The following is a 16501-nucleotide window of genomic DNA, read 5'->3' as shown; positions in this document are numbered from 1 at the left end:
TGGAAAACCGCAGAAAAATCCAATCCATTATCATTTCACCAACAAATTGCAATGTTTAAAGCTGCAACAAAGAAGCTCGCAAAAATCTAACTCTCTTCTCTTACTTTCATGTGTTTTAGCTCTGGACTATCGTGTTCTGATGATAGGTTAAGGTGTTTGACAGGTTTTCTGTGTTGTTGTACTGATCTGCAGAAAATAGTCTGGTCGTGGCAGTAATCGATCGCATGTGGGTCAAGGCTTTTCAATGGTCTGTTGGCTTCTATATGAGGATCAGCTTTCAGGTGTCTCCCAGGTAATTTAAACTCACAAGAAAGAGTTTTGACAGTGAAGGGAACACAAAGCGGCTGCTTTCTTTGTGTTTTTCCTGCTCAGAATACAGGGCGTTAGCCTGGATCAGTTACAGCACGGTTTCCCAGCTCTGGTGCCAGCTAAGCTGCTCCACTGGTGAACCAGGAAAGCTGCAGGGAAGCGTGCTGAGCTTCAACAGGTAAACAGAGTGAGAGCCATTAAAAAAGTTTTCTGTCTGTATCAGCCCTCAACCCAGTCTCAGTCAAATGCGCATGTATTCCATAACATCGAACTCTGAAACACATTTCCTTATGTGATGCATAATAGATGTCAACAAAACCAGACCAGGCTTACTAAAGTAATTATATATATTTATTTTCACAGGAAGAGTTTAACCATAAATTATGAGAAGCAAATGTATGTGGGTCATAGTGAGGCTTTCTGGAAATCTTTTCTTTTTTCCTATTTCTTTTTCCATTAACATATTTTGTATGTTTCCTCACAGTGACTGCCGGCTTCCAGCTATGTTCACAGTCTTCTCCTGATGCAGCTCAACTCAGTTCAACGCTACACACAGCAACCCTGAAAGAACTTTCATTTGGTTACCCTTTTTTTGAAAAACTTGGAATGTCATTTAAAGTGTAAATACAGCAAAAATAAAAGTTATCAAAACATTTAAAATTTATATTTGAATAAACAAAAAAATTAAATGTAAAGCTGAGGCTTTGTGAGCTTGTAGGACTCTATGTGACATGAAAGCAAAACTTTGATGTAGTAGATGTTTGTTCATTACTCTGAAAATGATTTTCCAAGAGCCTCAAAGAGATTCTGGCAGACAGATGCATAAGTATTCCACAATATTGCACTCTGAAACAGAGAGATTGATGCATCTTAAAGAGGAAGCCGTGCTGTACCAGCATCATTTGCAGCCAAGCTGCTGACCTCAAACTCTTGATAAAGTTTGGCAGCAAAATGGACACTTTGAGGTTTTCCACAACTAGGTTTTATATATTTTTGCTAAGGAAACAGAGCCCTAAAAGTCCAAAAAGAGCTTGCCAATCACTTTACTAAGATTGCTGAGACAGTGTTCATGTATCACCTACATATTTTCAAAGAAACCTTTGCTTTTATCTTTATTGTAAAGAAGTGGATCAAGTCCTTACAACAGTAAGAATCTTAGGGGGTGTTCTCTGTGGGTTTTTTGAACTTGAAAAAAGCCTGTTCTTACACATTTTATATTGTAGCTGATTTAAGAGCTAAAGACACATACAGTAACAAAAACAGTTGTTTTGTTTGTTGAGGTGGTAAACAACAGGAAAAATGTTCTTCCTGGTAAAAACAACTTCTACTTTTTGAAAATATCCACATAAGAGCCTCCCACCATTGCACATTCATCATGATTTGTTACTAATTGATAACAATTATTAATTAACTTGTAATTGATTTTTTTTCCTGCAAACATCCCCCCGGAGAGAAAACTGACTTCAATGTTTAGTCAGAGTAAAGTCATTTTTTCACCACTGGATTAAAAGAAAAATGAGAAATCAATTTAACAGACACAAGCTGATTTCTGGCTTAATGGGAACTAGTCAGAAAAAATCTTAGCATGCCACATGAAGGCAGGAAATCAATTACTGTAATAGCATTGTCTCTTGACCTTTTGATTTTTTGAAAGGAGGAAAGGTCTGGTACATGACCAAAGACAACAGGTCTTCTTTTTTAAGTTTTTGGAGAAACTTTATTCTCCAACCTAAAACCAATAATAAAGAAATAAAAATAAAAACTCAGACTACCACAATAAACATAAGGGTAAAACTGAACAAGATAACTATTCCACAATCCAGAAGTAAACTGTTTGAGCTACTAGAGCTTTGAGTTGAGTTGAGGACAACCTTCATTTAGCACGTTGGTTTAAAAACCATGCTGTGTTCATTTGATGTTGATGAGGCCTTCTGTAATTTAGCAAATTGTCAGATTCGAAAGTGGCTTGCTAACATAAGTGTCTGAAAAGTGCCTGGCTGTGCCGAGTTGTGGGTAAGCATATTGCAATCAGACTGAAGGACATTGGTGACAGGACTGCTTAGCTGCAAACTAGCAAAGACACTTAAAGCTTGTACATTCCATTTTGGACCTTATACTCATTTCACGGTAATGAAAACTTTACTTGCTTTTGTAACGGGTTCACAAAAGTATTGTATAAAGTACCAACTTCCCTTTTTGCTGTTTCTTATCGGGAAGAGGTGAGCATGATGGAGATCTTTTTCTATGTATTCAATGTTGGTGCTCATTTGAACTTTATATTTTTAGTTTTGGGGCATTATCTGAGTGCAGCACGTGTTGATGCCATATTTTGATACAACCAGAATAAAGAGAACTGCTCCAAGAAAGTTCCTCCAGTGTTTCGTGGCTTCCTGAGGGTGCACAAAATAACACAACGCAGAGCAGAGACGAGAAGCGGTTACTTTTTTCTAAACTATTCACGTTTAGAACCAATTTTTGCTCTCTTTTACATGTTAAACATGCTTAGTCTGTTTCCTCAAGGTAAAAAAAAAAGGTTTTATCAGCTTTTTTTTAAATGAACAGAAAAATGCATTCTTGTTTTTACTGAGTCACCACAAATATAAATGTTAACCTTGCTGCTTATGTAAGTAAACCCGGTATGGTGAAAAAAATAGCAAAAAAGCAATAAGATAGGTCTACAGCAAATTTAATTAACATGAGTAGCCTCAGGCTGTGAGATTTGGCCTTGGCCCTCATTTCCCTTATGGCTTAAGATGGGCATGAAGTCAATTTTTCAGAACTGCTTTACTGTCAGCCCTCCCCAAACCGTACTAGATATAATAATTACTTCGAGTGTGGACCCTTTTTTTTAATCCTGGACGGGATAACCTGGACCCAAACATTGTGAAACCACATGACTGCCTGAGTATTGGCAGTAAACCACTGTTCAGCAACAGAGGTTCCACAAATTTATGCTTCTGCCTAAACTCAACTGCCATCAATACATTTTTTTAGATTTCATGAAGTTTATGACAAACCAAATGAAATGTAAACAATGTTTACATTTACAATAAAACATCCATGTGGTTGTAAAAGTCCTATTTCATATTTTGAATGAAACAGATTACAGTATCATTCTTGGGGGGACCATCAAATATAATGCAACGATAAACAATGATCCATTCAAGGGCACCTTAAATATGATGAGCGAAAATGATCCGGCCCAGTAATTGGCTGGATTGTCCTGTTGTTGTAGTTGCTGTTCATGTTTCATTCCCTATTGTGGTTGAAACAAAATGGAACTGAGCATAAACCATAAACCAGTTTTTATCTAAAAAAAAAAACAAAAACAAAAAAAACATCAGGTGCAAAGACTGGACAAACGCAGAATCACCTAAAAGTATATAAGGTAAACAGACTCAAAGTCAAAGATTCCACTTCTTTTGTATGAGTGCTAGGAAGATTTCAGAAAAGAAAAAAATGGTGGTGAAGTGGTCTGCACTCTTGATTCACAATGAGAAGCCCGTGGTTTGGTCTTTTCTTTTTGGAGTTTGCAAGTTCTTCCTGTGCGTGCGTGGCTTTTATCCTCCTACAGTTCAAAAACATCCTTCATGGCATAATTGGTGACTCTGAATTATCCGTTGAGTGTGATTCTGTGTGGCCCTGAGATGGACTGGCAAGCTGTCCAGTGTGCACTCCACCTTTTCCCAGTAAGTAGCTCCAGCATCCCTGTGACCCCTTGTGGAGATAAGTTGGTGTAGAAAATGAATGGCTGGGCTGCGGGCATTGACTGAACAAAAGAACTGGACTGAGAGAGTGTGACATCACCCATAGAAAATGCCTTGCTTCTGGTTCCAGCCAAATAAAATCAATTCCGTCACCGGCTGATTCTCCTAAGTTTATTATTAGTTCCCAGCATCCTCACATTAGCATTTTCAAACCTTATTTTGAGTTTGGAGGCTTTTATTTCCCCACTTCAAATTTTACTTAATCTCCATACTTGTCTGCTTGACTACTCTCCTGTATTTGAGTTGTTAACAGTCTTGTTAACGTGACACTTTTTCCTTGTCAATTAAATTTTTGAATTACTTACAAGTGATGTCCAAACAGCGAATTTTAACCTGTGTTATCTGCATTTTGCTAAATTCAATGCTTGTTCTTGTCTGTTGTAACCTGTGGGATGAAAACCCCCCACAGATTATAACAAAATGTGGAGGGCACAAAGAAAGAAGGTCCTGAATGATTCAATGCTTATTTAAAACATGTCTAAAATTAGAGATGATTCAGTCAAGACATATTTTGAAGCTCGGTGAAAACATTAACCTGCCAAGTGTGGGCAAAAGACAACAAGAAGCTCTCACAGTGATGTGTCTTCTAACTAATTAGAATGATGTGACGGGAAAGAAATGCTGGCAGCGTTAAATACTAAGCCTAAGGAGGTGGTAATGGCTAAAAAGTGTGGGCTACATTTGAATTTCACATTGGCATACAATTTTTAATTAACCAAAACCTTGCAATACTTGGTAAAACTTCCTTGGCGCAGAAAACAGATCATTGGATTGGATTCAGTTTTAGAATGTTCTGTTCAGATCACACAAAATATCCAAGTACCACAAAAAAACAGCATCGAAAGCTCATTTGTCATGAAATGTTTACCACTTAAAGCCTTGTACATTTGTTAACATGACACACAAAAGAAGCCCAGACAAACGAACAATGTTAAGCCGATGGAGCAACGGTTAGATACCTGTTCCCCCCTCTGCTAAGCAGCCATATCGACACTCATGTCAAAATTGACTTAAGTCATTAAGCATCGCAAATGGCTAATTAAAGGCCTCTTCAGCTCACTCTCAGCTTTCAACACGGGAACCACTTCATTAGGGCAGACTCAGTGCAGAACAGCTCGGGCTCGCCACCTTGGTGTTGCTCAAGAAGATGGCTGGAAGGCACCAGACTGTTGTGCACAAATACAAAATTAACCCCCAAAATATTGAATAACACAGTGTCCTAATAAACAATGTCCCAATAAGTCAATTAAAAATGCATTTGAATGATATGCATTACCATAAATAATCACATTTCTCTGTGTTTGCTACAATACTCTCAGCAATTGTGACAGTAATATTTCCTCATTATTGGATAGACAATTTCTGAGTAAATGTCATGACATTTATTCAGGCCTCCTCATTACAGAACATTAGTCGTTTTAGACAGTGGAAGAATGGTATTGGCGCTGCTGACAGAAAATACAAGTAATTACAAGCTTACGTTTATATCGATGTTATTTGGCAAATTGCTCTTAAATTGTTGAACACATACGGTCCAGAAATGTTGAAACTTTAATGAGGTCATGCTATTTTCTGTCCATCTCTGACTTTTTGGTGTAATGAATCTTCTTCACGGCTGTGAAGTAGCCACACGACAAAATACCACCTTCTCTGCACTTTAGGTTAAAGGGCTGTTTGTTTAAGTTATTCTATCAAGCATAACATCGTTCATAACAAATATAACATTTCAATTTTTTTTCAAAATATGAACTTTATCTAAAATAGTTGTTCTCCTTTAACACACTAAATTATAAACAGTAGTTTTATACTTTACTTTTGAAATAAAGGTACTTTCCTTACTGCTTCAACTCATTTTGGCCGGAAACTTTAGTTTTACTTTGAAAAATACCAGTTTCCAGGACAGGTTTGCACATTTTAAACTGTGTTAATCTTTTTAGACACAGAACAAGTCATTTCCCCCAAAGGTTTGACAGGTGTGTGCTAAAACAAATCGGTCATTAAGAAAAAGCATTTTTTGAACAAAACTTTAGGGTCAGTTTTTAGGTTTTTATAGTTTTTCAGTATTATCCATTTGATGTACATGATACACAAGCAATTTTCTGTTTCTGTAGGCCTGTTTGTAAAAGCGTAAACAAAAGAGAAAAACCCCAGCTTTATATTCCACATAGTTTTTTTAATTTTTGGTGTCAGATTAAATGCTTTGAGAAGTGATGAAGTTGTGAGTGTGTCTGCTCATTACTTGCAGTGCAGTCGTATAAGTGGAAGCAGGTTTGGGACTTTTTAATGAAGGAAATGTACTTTCTGCGCACAAGTTGCTCAACTGACGAAGCATGTAGGATAGCAGGAGCATCCTGAACATATCACCAGCAAATCCCTCAGACAGAAAAAGACTAATTTCCTCAAGTAGATGAAAGTCATGAATCCTAATGTTTATGTTTTATATTTGTGAGCAAAAGCTGAAGAAAATTAATAATTTTGCAGGAAGTTTACAAGACCTCCTTGTTAAGGGGATGAAAGGAATGATGTCAACCAATAAATCAGTCAATTACATTTAAGCTATAATAGGTTTGCCAAAAACAAGAAAATATTAATTCTGCTTATAAAGTAAGACTGTGGATAGCTTGGGCACCAAAAATTTCACTTTGCATCAATGTGCTTGAAAGGACAAGAACAAATACAGCCGTGACATGAACTGAGTACATTATCGTTTGTATCAGGAGATGTTTTGATGAAGTACTGCAATTTGTAGGATTGTTGTTTGTCTTGACCTAGAGAGCACATTTACTGTTCTTTATTAGCACAGCATGCCGTGCCATTTCTGAAAATGAGCATCAATGGAGGGCACACTGCGTGCATTTAAGCTAAATTACAACCTTTTTTTCAACACCTTTTTATATATGTCCCCATATTTGCAAAGACTTGCCTTAACCGCTCAGCCTAATACAACTGCAGCTAATTTACTGAATACTTTTTAATATTAGATAGCAAATTAAGGCCTAAAATTGTGCTTTATAGTAATGGAGTGATAGTATAGTGTATATAAATTATTTAAGACTGATCCATCTATCCATCCATTTTCTAAACCCACTTAATCCCTTCCAAGGTTGGGGATTGCAGAAGCCTATACCAGCTTGGTACACCTTGGATAGGTTAGCAGTCCATTGCAGGGCTTAAGACTTATAACTTAAAAATATAATACATGAGAACTATACTTCTTTTACGATCTTGTCTTTATTTATTGTATCCCTTTCTCCAACATAAAGTCTTTCTAAGAGAACAATAAACTGTTCTGACTCTAAATAAATCTGTTTTAAAGGGCTGTTTACTTTAGAATATTGAATTTATTTATGATTTTTCTGCAATAAACTAAATCATGTTTTATGTAAATATATTTTAATCAGTGAGTTCAGGAAAATGTGGAGGCTTGTATCTGCCTGCTATTATTAGCCGTAAAACATTTTTAGGTCACCTATTGTGACTGTTGTTTCTCTCGCTTTTAGTAATGTTGTGGGTTAAAAAAAAAAAAATCACAAATGTTATGCCAATACAAAACAAAAACTAAGTAACATGACTGTGGCAAATGAGATCTCTAAGGTCTGTGCTATGCAAGGCCAGATGGTACTGCACACATGCCTGTGCTCCCTGTCTGCTTCCATCTGCTCCCACTCTCAGACAAGTTCTCTTTCTCTGCTGGACATTAGCTGCCAGACAGGGAACAGTACTGGATCTGCAACCTCCATTTCACTAGCCACTTTAATAATTGCAGAATCAAGGTGGACCCACTTGTTCCCTTAAATGTGTCCAACTATCTTTGGCACACCCAGGAAAACTGAAAACATTCTTTAATCCAAACTGTGCCAGGAAAATAGCCAATACATCATCACACCAGGACCACAGAGGGAAACATTTGATACCGGGAAAATTGCAGCCATGATTTTTTTAGTGTTTACTACAAAATACCATCATTTGATTGTTACAGGCAAAAAATATCACCAGAAAACGCAATCTTTTTGTTTTCACTGTCTGTAAAATGAGAATCATTTTGTCAGCACAATGGTTCCCTGTGTTGTTCATTAACGAACATCTTGTCTACCAAAGTTGCAAAAAACAGCTATTTGTGTCTATGTAGCCTGCTGTAAATGTAAAAGTGAATTTTTCCATTTTCCAGACTCACACCTCCAAACCCTAGAGATGTTGGCGTGAAATCTTTTTAGGCCAGAAACCCCAGTAGGTCGTCTGGCACCACCATCTTTTCAAAAGCAACTAAATCAGCCTTTTTGTGTGATGCCTTTTTAGTCTACTTACAAACCTAAACCCTTTCAGCCGTTTCCATGAGACCAACTCGACAAGATAATTGTGTCAACGAGTTGTCATACAGCTGCACTTACTGAAGCAGCCAGAGCAGATGTCCAGTCATCAGTGGATGTGACGTTTTTCCCAAAAAATAAATTGTACAAAGGACTGGAAACCTTAAACTTTCCATGAAAAGTCAGTTAAGATAAGCAGGAAGCAAGGTTGTGGTTTTGTTATCAGCCTTCCCCTTTTTTTAGTCAATCTTTACAGGTCATCATAGTGGAATTTTGACCAAGCATTTTTTTAATGTTTCTTTTATTAACCTTATCTTTATGTAAATGGCTAGGCATTAAAACATGACAGAGGCACCAAGATCTATAGCCTAGTGTTTTAACGCTGAGTCAGCCACACCTTGTGAAACAGTCGAACAGCTAAGAACTATCAGTATATGTTAGGACATTAGTGATTCACATTCATTCATATCATAGCCTGACTGCATATTTTCCTTCCTCAAATAATCTGGCAGATTCTAAAACCTTTGTGCTGAACTTCTAACATTTTTGGCTCTGCACGTCAGTGCACTGAAGCTTTATGGTCCTTCAAAGGCTTTTCTTTCACCAGCAGGCATAAATAATGAGATAGACTCCAAAAACAATTTTGTACTGCTATGTTTTAAAGGGAAAAAAAACCAAGCAGAATGGAGACACTATAAGGAGTAAATGCTCTGAAGAAATTCTGAAGATGATTTAACACAACTAAGATGCCCAAAGTAGAACAGTGTGATGATTGTGAGCATTTTGTTTTGGAAAGGGACGTTAAGAAGAGAAACATTTCAACTGCTGCCTTTCAAAAACCTGAGCAGTAGAAAATGCAGTATTCTGCAGAGGAGTGCTGGGGCCAGTGAAGCATGGGGCTTAATTCTCTGATGCATAATGTTATTTAAAAAAAAAAGAAAGATAAAAAAGCAAAAGAATGAGAAGACTCACCATAAGGTCCAGGTTCTGGAAAATCCCTTTTCAACTCTGAAATGAAACAGTGACACAAGATCAACTTTAATACCCATTTAGTACTTGCCGAAATGTTGTACAAGGAAATACTGCAAAAAAAAAAAAAAAGTAATTAAGAATGCATTTTTTTGAAACATCCACTGACACATCTATTTCTTGTTTATGAAAGATAGCTAAAGTTACTAAATTATTCTTTTTTTTATATCTTTGTGTGCATCTAAAAAGTATGCATGGCCATAAAGGTGAAAAGATTGATATAATTCAGCTAATTCACACAAGACTCTGAAAAGGATGATTTGTGGTCCAGGATTTGCTCTCTTGAGTTCTGAACTAAACCATTAGCCAAATTTAATTGAGTCTTACAGTGTTCAGTTCAGCACATCTCCAGTAAAACCTGAGCTGTTAACTTGGACATTGCCAAACCTGACTAGTAAGAAGACTTTGTATTTTTTTCTAAGGCCAAACACAATAAAAAGGTCAGTTTTTTGGGAAAGAAAAAGTGAAATAAAGCTTCAATAAACTGTAGCTTTCCAGTGAAATACCAGTAATGCAATTTAAAGAAAAGTAAAAGTTAGAATGACAACTTTTATTTGGTCTGGCTTCTTATTTTTCTGACAAGACCATGTAAACAGTAAAAAGTTGGAGAGTTCATTATACAGGTTACAATTTTGCAGCAACCATATATATGGAAAAACAGATTTTATTACAATGTGTCTTTGGGTACCCCCACCCACCCACCTGCACTATCACAGCATTTCTTATGCTTATGGTTAGGATACTTTGTTAAAGACTGTTTTAATATTTTAAAATAGTTTCACAGCAGCAATACATATAGTGGTGTAAATAAAACGAAGACAAGCATAGCTGTGGAAAGCAAACTCCACTGAGGTGACTCTGATGCACAAGTGCTGGAAAAAACAATGCAAATGTTTTTGGTTTAGTTTCACTGAATATCCAGGGTGTAGCTGGAGGAGCAGGAAACCTGGGGCACGTTGAGCTATCTCAGCTAAAATCACAAATTTTTTTTATAGCTCTGCACAAGTGCAACAATAGAAATCACACCTCTGTTCATAGAGCACTGAAAATATTGTGCTTTCTGCTTGAATGCGATTCTAATTTTCATCAACTCTTTATTTTGCTCCTATTTATTTGCCAGCCTTTCAAACTTCTTGAACTCTTTTTTTTGCTACAAAACTTGAGGGAAAATGTAAAGCTGTTTTATCACAAATTGGTAAAAGTGGTGACAAATGAAGATAGGCAGAACATTCAACAGTTGCAATATATAAGTATATGTGCATTTGTTGGTAGTGAGTATATCTGAAGAAAGCAAAAAGCAGCAAATGCTGCAGGTGCCACACCAACGAGGAATTGCTGACCGTGGACAATCAATCTCCTAACAATCACTGCCTATTACTTCTTCCTGAGGGGAAAGCCAATCAAGTAATTACTGTGATCATTAAGCCCGCACACACACATAGGGCCAGTCACTTAATTTGTCTGGAAGAAAGCAAAATGAAAATACCATCAGGGTAATTAGGGCAATTTTTTGACACTCATTAAATGGATGAAGAGGGAGTAATAGATGTTTATTGATGGAGGCTTGATGCCTGCACAATTCAAGGCTTCATTTGCCCTTTTTGTGCCCTTTTAGTCTATAAGTTGATGTATCAAAAAATAAAAATAAAACATCTCCTTGTTAAACACTTGAGCCCAATGCAAAACATATCCTGAGAAATGCATAAGAATCTGTTGATAAGTCAGTGGTGAAACACATTTCTGGAAGCAATAAATCTCCAAAATACATACCATAAAAAAGTCACATGACAAAAAAAATACAAAGCAGTAAAAGTTTACCTTTATATTAGTTGAAATGTGATCATGAAATACAAACTTAAAATAACTGTATGGCTAATTGTTTGTGAATTTACATTGGGTGAACTATACACCCACACCACTGGGGGGCAGAACAGAGTTTTATGGTAAACCCAGAGGTGCTCAACATGTCTTGTTTTACTGATACTCTTTTGTTTCTTCAGTCTCTGTGCTTCAATGGTCTGCTGCTTTTCTTCTCCTGTAACACTGCCAGTTTGTTGTTAAAATCTTGGGAAGGGGGAATCAGGGAGGATGGGTAGTTAAAAAATGAAAGCAGCGTTTCTGCAGGCTGTCGTGCTTCAAACATGTTTTCTCTTTAAACTTCTGCTGTGCACACGCTGCAAGCATTTGCCTCTGTCATTGGATATGACTCACCTTTGTTTGTGTCTAAAGTCTATTTAAAGTGCAAACACTGACATTATGTGATGCTCTGGTGAGGACTGTGGTTTCTGCTGCCCATTGTTGTGAATAGAAATATTAGCTCTCCAGTCAGCTATATCTTTGGTGTCCTTCTCCATGCTGACACAAACAGCATAATGTTTGATGACAGCTGAAGAAGAGACACAGGTCATGAGAAACTACACCTGCAGAAAGACAATGCTACATCAAGGTGGGGCGGAGCAGTGAAGCACATCAAAACTGGTTCAGTTTTTATGGTGAAAGCACAGATAAACCTTTGTATTCAGTGTGTGCTTTAAACATTTTCTGTTTTTAAACATATTTTTGTGCATGACTTAAAGTACAAATTAAAACACAACCAGGAATTTTTGCTAAATATCAGCATGGTGTGAAAAATGAATCATATTGCAATTTTTTCCCCAAATCTAAATCAAAAATGAAGAAAAATCACCTGAGTACTAATATTAATCAGCTTTTCAGTCCTATGTTTTACAATCAAATATTTTCCATAGTGATGAAGGACTTAGGTCGGGAATGCAGCTTTAACATAAAAAAAAGAAGAAAAAAAAAATATATATATATATATATATATATATATATATATATATATTGATATATATATATTGATATATATATATTGATTACAAGAAGGCCTATGACTCAATGCCACACACATGGATCACTGAATGCTTGGAGCTGTACAACATCAACAGGACTCTAAGAGCCTTCATAGGAAACTCAATGAAGCTGTGGAAAACCACCCTTGAAGCCAATGGGAAGCCACTTGCACAAGTGTCCATCAAATGTGGGATATACCAAGGTGATGCTCTGTCCCCACTGCTGTTCTACATAGGTCTGAACCCCCTCAGCCAAATAATCACCAAGACTGGCTATGGATACCGACTCAGAAATGGGGCCAACATCAGTCACCTCCTATACATGGATGACATCAAGCTATATGCTAAGAGCGAGCGTGACATTGACTCCCTGATCCACACCACCAGGATCTACAGTACTGACATTGGGATGTCATTCGGGCTCGAGAAATGCAGCCGGATGGTGACTAAGAGAGGCAAGGTAGTCCACACTGGAGGGGTCTCACTCCCAGAAGGAACAATAGCAGACATCGAGGACAGTTACAAGTACCTTGGATTTCCACAGGCAAATGGCAACCTGGAGCAGGCAACAAGGAAAGCTGCAACAGCTAAATACCTCCAACGAGTAAGGCAAGTCCTAAGAAGCCAGCTCAATGGCAAAAATAAGACCCGGGCAATAAACAGCTACGCACTGCCAGTTATCAGATACCCTGCAGGAATAATAAGATGGCCAAAGGAAGAGATACAGACCACGGATGTTAAAACACGAAAGCTCCTCACCATGCATGGAGGGTTCCATCCCAAATCCAGCACCCTGAGACTGTATGCTAGCCGCAAGGAAGGAGGCCGAGGACTTGTGAGCGTAGAAGCCACAATCCAGGATGAAACATCAAAGATGCATGAGTACATCAAGCTCAAGGCCCCAAATGACAGTGTGCTCAGTGAATGTCTCAGGCAATGGAGAGCAGAGGATACAGTGCTGGAGGACAGATCCTCATGGGAGGACAAACCCCTGCATGGGATGTACCACTGGACCATAACTGAAGTGGCTGATATCAAGAAGTCCTACTAATGGCTAGAAAGAGCTGGCCTACAGGACAGCACTGAAACACTCATCCTGGCAGCTCAGGAACAAGCCCTGAGCACCTGAGTGATAGAGGCTCAGATCTACCACACCAGACAAGACGCAAGGTATAGGCTGTGCAAAGAGGCGCCTGAAACAATCCAGCACATAACTGCAGGGTGTAAGATGCTGGCAGGGAAAGCATACATGGAGCGCCACAATCAAGTGGCTGGAATAATATACAGGAACATGTGTGCAGAATATGAACTGGAAACCCCAAGGTCAAAATGGGAAACACCTCCGAAGGTGGTAGAGAATGAGAGGGCAAAGATCCTGTGGGACTTCCAGATCCAGACTGATAGGATGGTAATGGCGAACCAGCCACACATTGTAGTGGTGGATAAAGAACAGAGGAAAGCCGTTGTGGTGGATGTGGCAGTGACAAGCGATGGGAACATCAGGAAGAAGGAACATGAGAAACTGGAGAAATACCAGGGACTCAGAGAAGAACTGGAGAAAGCATGGAAAGTGAAGGTGACAGTGGTGCCTGTGGTAATTGGAGCACTCGGGGCAGTAACCCCCAAGCTGGAGGAGTGGCAACAGATACCTGGAAAGACCTCAGACCTCTCAGTCCTGAAAAGCTCAGTGCTAGGAACAGCTAAGATACTGTGCAGGACCCTCAAGCTCCCAGGCCTCTGGTAGAGGACCCGAGCTTGGAGGAGAAACCACCCGCGGAAGGGTGAGAGGGGCGTTTTTTTTTTTTATAGATATATATATAGATAGATATATATAGCATATAGAATATGGAAGACTTTATTAATAACCCCACGATGGGGAAATTCCTTTTGTCAGAGGCAGCACAGACAGAAGACATCCGAACAACAGCAAAGTGACATACAGCAAGTAGTGTAAAGTGACCAAGTAAAGTAAAGTGACCAAAAGTTATTTGGTTTAACAGTGTAGTATTCAAGTTAAATTAGATAAAAATAAGTGAATAGGTAAAATACACACCAAAAAAAGAAACAAACAGCCGTTATAAGAACAAAATAACAACAAAACAACAATATAGAGAGCAAATCTCAAAAATGAGCCTGGTAAGACAAGCAAAGACAGAAAAAATGTATGAAGACAGTGGGACATGCAGGCTAATTTGTTCATCATTAACCCTTGTGCTATCCTAGGCACTTTAACATTGGCACTGAGGTCATCTAGACCCCACAAGACAGTGCATTGAACTTTTTTCTTCAATGATTTGTTATCTTCACTGGTGTCCATGGATTACATGAAATCTTTCCACCTTTATCCACCTTTGTCGTGGTAGGGAGAACACGTCAATGTAAGGGTGGGGTCATAGGAAAGCACAAGGGTGAAGAGGAAAAATGTCTAAAACTGTTTCAGTAAAATATCATGTTAACAGCCCTTTCTAAGACTTGGAAAAACAGTGTCTGTTTTGAACTACACAAGGTTTCAAAGAAGTGCTAAAATAAATACACACTAAATACTAAAATTGACTTGAATCCTTTTTGTAACATTTTTCTGTTTTTATGCATTTTATTCACCTACCAGCAAGTTTATCTGGGCTTATTAAAAACAGACCTACTATGGAGCAAACAAGAATTTCACAGAGTTTTTGTGAAGTTGATGTTACTTAAAATAGCCTGTCTTTTTTTTTTTTTTGCCTTCAGGAATCTCAGGGCGCTCCTGAAATTAGGAGCATCATGCTGCAGCAGAGTATGGTGAGTCTTTTAGTGTAGAAATGTTTATCCCAGGTGCCCTTTTGCCTCACTGGTTAAATAGCTGCATTGTGCACGGAGGCCTTAAAACCTCACTGCACTTCGCTGCAGGCTTGAATCTCAGTGTGTCACCCTTGTACCTCTTGTTACTGCCTTTTTTGCCCTCTTTTCAGTGTAGTGACAGCAAAAAGTGAGAATAAATATTGAAAACAGTTTTGGCATGTGTCTCATTAAATCCACAGCTGGAGTCCAAACCAAATATTTACCATCTACAACGTGTTAGAGATTTGATTAAAACGTAAGACTATAGTTTGCCTGGTTTTTGCAGTTTTGAATACGTCACTCAGAATCCTCAGGAGACAAACTCCCAGCATGCTTTGAAACCTTCTTTTCATACACGCTGATATTGAAACAATCATTTATGTTTTGCTGAGCTGCTACCAGGCATTTTTTTGAGTGATAGGTAGCTGCAGCATGCATATTTATTTATCATATATGCTTATCTGGGGTTTTAAATTAAACTGTGCGTGGTTAACATGAGAAGGAAAACCCTCAGGGAAAAATATCTGACAGTGCTGGGAAAGAAAATGCAACTCAGAAGCATTTGACACTATTTTATAATTCAATCTCTCAACTTCATAGTTTAGCAAACGTGGTGTGTTTTTATTTAATCCAACATTAAAGTTGTTTTGCATCATCCTGTTTGAATAATGATTAACGGGGTGTATAGTTAAAACCCCTGGTGGCAGATTTTGTAGTCTGTTGTATGTGGAAGCATCTTCAACATTCATCAGTATTTTCAATACCTTAATGAGTGAAAGCGTGATTTATAATATTTATTATAAAGGCAATAAAAGGCCCCTAGTTGGCACATTTAAAGTCTAGTTAACATGCTTTAACTGTCTAAAAACATAGGTGTTTGATTTATTAAGGCAAAAATTCATGCACAGAAACAGAAAAAAGACTGATGATTCGTGTCCTTTATCACATAGTATTGAATGTTTTAGCTCCCGGTGCTCTCCACCAAAAGGTCTTTCATTTATTATTCAACCACTGTTTGTCACATTTTTTTAGCATGAAATGCATTTTTTCATTTTAGATGGTGTGATACGCCCCTGCTTATCATTATTTAGCTCGGATACCTTTAGGCAGACAGAAAAACCTGCCTGTCAAGGTCTATCACAAAGTGCAGGCTATATCCAAGACATAATAAGTCTCTTTTATATACTTGCGCTAAGTTAAAGTCTGAAATCTGTATGACAAAAAAAATATATAAACAAATCCATCAACATTAAGATACTATGGAAACATTTCACAACAAAATGTTACATAAAACATAAAATATTTAAAATGTCTTTAAATTTCCTGTGCAAGATAGCAACTTATGCAAAAGAAGACAGAGTACTATACATAGGCAAAAGCACCAAATCCAACCCAAAAGTGAAATGATCCTAGCCATGAA

At 37.8% G+C, this 16501-nt stretch overlaps 1 protein-coding gene across 15 annotated transcripts in view; it reads right to left on the bottom strand.

Annotated features, from left to right (window-relative positions):
- The window catches only part of rap1gapb (RAP1 GTPase activating protein b), a 127120-nt gene that overhangs the window by 49818 nt on the left and 60801 nt on the right, over positions 1-16501 (bottom strand). For 13 of the 15 annotated variants that reach the window (XM_078947281.1, XM_078947288.1, XM_078947290.1 and 10 more), the window contains exon 2: positions 9356-9391. The exons of the other annotated variants lie outside the window; for them this stretch is intronic. The gene's annotated coding sequence lies outside the window, so the exon portion shown is untranslated. The remainder of the gene's footprint in view (positions 1-9355; positions 9392-16501) is intronic. 15 annotated transcript variants of the gene reach the window in all.

Source organism: Oryzias latipes, chromosome 5 (genome assembly GCF_053564925.1).
Source record: "Oryzias latipes strain Hd-rR chromosome 5, Olatipes_Hd-rR_3.1".
Lineage (NCBI taxonomy): Eukaryota > Metazoa > Chordata > Actinopteri > Beloniformes > Adrianichthyidae > Oryzias > Oryzias latipes.
This window is presented reverse-complemented; position numbering and strand designations above follow the sequence as displayed.